The sequence below is a fragment of the Silene latifolia genome, chromosome 11, assembly GCF_048544455.1.
Source record: "Silene latifolia isolate original U9 population chromosome 11, ASM4854445v1, whole genome shotgun sequence".
NCBI lineage: Eukaryota > Viridiplantae > Streptophyta > Magnoliopsida > Caryophyllales > Caryophyllaceae > Silene > Silene latifolia.
In genome coordinates this window covers 173,058,769-173,062,824 of record NC_133536.1, presented here as the reverse complement: position 1 = coordinate 173,062,824, position 4,056 = coordinate 173,058,769, and the positions used below count along the sequence as shown (strand labels likewise).

At 35.0% G+C, this 4,056-nt stretch overlaps 1 non-coding gene across 1 annotated transcript; it reads right to left on the bottom strand.

Annotated features, from left to right (window-relative positions):
* Positions 1-3,402: 3,402 nt before the first annotated feature.
* Positions 3,403-3,509, bottom strand: LOC141615719 (small nucleolar RNA R71). The gene has a single exon (XR_012530122.1). It is a non-coding gene; the product is annotated as a small nucleolar RNA R71 (small nucleolar RNA).
* Between the last annotated feature and the right edge of the window lie 547 nt (positions 3,510-4,056).

Below are 4,056 nucleotides of genomic sequence, written 5' to 3'. Positions count from 1 at the left end.
TTGTTGTTGTTGTTGTTGTTGTTGTTGTTGTTGTTTTTTGTTGTTATTTTTATTTTTATTTTATTGTTATTATTATTATTACTATTGTCGTCATTGTCGTCATTGTTATAATTATTATTATTATTATTATTATTATTATTATTATTATTATTATTATTATTATTATTTATTTATTTATTTATTTATTTATTTATTTATTTTTATAGAAGGATGCGCGCAGCTTTCATTAAAAGAAAAATAAAAGTTTACATGAAATTGGTGGGGAGCCGAGAGATAATCTGGGCTACCACACCCTTAGCAATAGCAAAGCTAAGTCTTGTAAAAATGTAATCGGCCACCCGAGCCCCCGCATCCTGAGATACCGAGAATTTCTGGATCTTCTTGAGCAAGGGAACAGCATCCGAATCCAGCTCCCCAAGTGAAGAGAAAGAGAAAGGAAGGAAACCATAACCCGCTACCGCGCCAAATCCCCATACTTAGCACACTTTCATTTGAGCAAAGAAGATCGGCGACAACCCGCCAGCACAAAATCCGTCATCCCAGTCTGAGTCAAAGGAGATGAACCTGTCAAGTCAACGCACACATCACGCCCCCTGTCCCAAGAATAAAGCAATAAATCCGCAGGACGAAGAGAGCCACCATGTCCATCAACCAAACCGATATCAACCTCCTTTCCCGCAGTAATACCAGATCTATAATAGATGTCGAAAAAAGTGTCCCGGACAAGGTTATGTCGATGTTTAACGCCCACAGTACCAGTACAAGAAACAGCGTGGTCCCCAAAAACATCCTCAGCAAAAACCCGAGAGCAAGCCGGACAGGGCCTAGATACCGTGAATAACGGAACACCCAGACGATACCCCAACACACTACGGTAAGTCCTCTCGTTCATAGTCTGACCCAACCCCGAGATAGGAACCGCATGTAACCAATCAGAGGAGTGATAACCCTGCTGAGACTACCATAAAGCAAGCTGGAGTGGTGTCAAAGAGAAAACAGACTCTGAGGCAGCAGCAACCGTCGCGAAATAATTTTATTTTTATTGTTTTTATTATTATTACTATTGTCGTCATTGTCGTTGTCATTGTCATCATTATTATTATTATTATTATTATTATTATTATTATTATTATTATTATTATTATTATTATTATTATTATTATTATTATTATCAATTATTGTTGTTGTTGTTATCATTATTATTGTTGTTGTTGTTGTTATTATTGTTGTTGTTGTTGTTGTTATTGTTGTTGTTGTTTTTGTTGTTGTTTTTGTTGTTGTTGTTGTTGTTGTTGTTGTTGTTGTTGTTATTTTTATTTTTATTGTTATTATTTTTATAACTATTGTCGTCATTGTCGTTGTCATTGTCGTCATTGTTATAATAATAATAATTATTATTATTATTATGATTATTATTATGATTATTATTATGACTATTATGACTATTATTATTATTATTATTATTATTATTATTATTATTATTATTATTATTATTATTATTATTATTATTATTATTATTATTATTATTATTATTATTATTATTATAGGAGAGAATAAATACACACTCTCATTATTAAACACACCTTAGTCCACCTTACCTTACATTAGTCTACCTGAGATTATTCTATTCACCCAATTAGATTAGAAAATTAGTCTCTCATTATTGTAACAAGAACCCTAATATTTCTCCCTTTAATTTCCTTCAATAAAAATTGTAATCCTTCTTTAATTAATTTAATTCCTCTTTATTTTGTTCAAGTTCTACAATTCTCATTAGCTTACATTTAGATTAGTGGGTTGTAATTGGAAGACAAGATGAGACTCATCTTTCTTATTTCAACCAAAGTTTCCACCTTTAATTACTATTGGTATACTTCTTCTCCTAATTTCATTGTTTTCTTCATTTGTTTACATTTCCTCATAGTTTAATTAGTATAATCTCCAACATATTTTCTTGTGCTTATCTTAGGAGAAAGTTTGCATCTTTGTTTGTGGTTATGAATCCTATGTGTGAGTGGTCTTTTACTAGGATGGAGGGGGATCTCATATAGGCTATAGGATGAGATGTTGATAAAGGGAGACTATAATCTTGAGTATTTGCTTATTGGTTTGTCATGCACATGTGATGTTTGTGAAAATGCTTGAATGAGAGTTTAAGTAATTTCCTTATCTTTTCTACTTGTTGAGTGAGAACTCGATTAGTTATCCTAGAATTGCATGATAAATTGAGGGACGAGATTGATTAAGTGAGAACTTTATCGGTTCCATCCTAGGGTTAGTCTCATGTCGGGATATTAGGACTTTCCTTGCATTTATTCTTGATTTTGTCAATCTATACTTGTTTTCGTCTTTGCCTAAATGAGTGAACCTGATATCCTAGTCCCGTTAATTATCTTATTTGCTTGTTTGTTAGCTACTTTCCTTATTTTAGTCATAGGTTATAGTTAATCATCATCCAACTGCATTTGCTAGAACTAAACTAGAAAACAAACGATTAATTTAAGAACCATAATCTCGTCTCTGTGGATCGATCTCCTTACCCTACTACATTCATTAGTTTGGCATTGAGTTTATAAATATTGTTTTCATAACAAGGAGCACGACAAACTTGGTAACAAAATGGCGCTGTTGCCGGGAATGGTGATATTGTATTAGATAAATTGTTTGTGTCTAGGCTTAGTTTACTTTGCTTGCTTGTTTTTCCACCCTTATCCTAGTGCATTCATTTCATTTGGACCATTTGATCTCTTTTGAGTGTTTTTATAGGTGTAATACCGGCTCTCTTGTCCATCTTGATCGAGAGATTAAGAAGTCTTTCCGGGTAAAAAGATGGTTAGCACAATCGGCTCTAAGGATATCGCCACCTTCACCAAACTAACTACAAATACATCCATCTCCACCACCTCTCAACCAAACCATTCACCTAACCATTCACCAAACCACCCTCCAAACCACTCACCTACCCATTCACAACATTCAAGCTCTCCTAGCCCACCAAATACACCAAGAACCAACTTCATTAACAAAGAGATGATGGACCAACCAATGGGTTACTACCATAGACCGGATCCGAATCGGTCTTACTCGGCAATTAATTATGGAGTTCTTACTCCTAATACTTTTGATCTCCGTCATCATACAATCTCTTTAATTCAACAAGATACTTTTCATGGTTTGAAGAGGGAAGTTGCTCATGAACATCTTGTCTTATTCAAAGAAAAAGCGGGCATGATCAAGTACGATGACATCACGGAAGAGCAAATTCTTCTTATGCTCTTTCCTCTTTCCTTGAAGGATAATGCCAGAAAATGATTGAATTCTCATGAACCGGGTACTTTCACTACTTGGGAAAGCTTGTCAAGGGCTTTTATCAACAAATTTTACCCTCCTTCAAGAACCGCTAGAATAAGGTATGAAATCCAAACTTTCAAGCAAAAGCATCTTGAAACTTTGAGTGAAGCATGGGAAAGATTTAGAGACCTTCTTACCTCTTGCCCACATCATGTAATCCCCAAGTGGATGACAACCCAAATCTTCTTCAAAACACTTGAGTAAAGATTTAGGGATATGATTTTGGCGGCCTCCGGTAGAAACTTTGACAAAATGAAAAATGCTCAAATCATGGAGATGATTCAAAACATTCTGACATGGAAATTAGCTATGGAGGTAGAGAAGATGACTATAGAAGAGAAAATGAGTGCAAGAGTGAAGGACCTTCGAAGCTAGAATTGGAAAACAAGGTCAAGTTGGATGAATTGTCAAAGAATTGACTTGCTCATGCACTTGTTTACCTTTAGGAGGAAGACTTGACTGTTTTGAAGGATTTTGAGCTGCCATTTGAGCAACTTCAGTATCCAACATCTTGTTGTGAGCCATGAGTTCGGAAATCTGAGCCGTTTGCTTTTGTTGCATTGACAAAGTTTGATGTAAGAGAGCTCTCAACTCGGCCATCTCATTATTAGGAGCTTAGGGAGGAGGTTGCATTTGTTGAAAACCTCGTTGATTTTGCCGAACAAAGCTTCCTTGTGGTTGATTACCACGATTAGGAGGAATAAT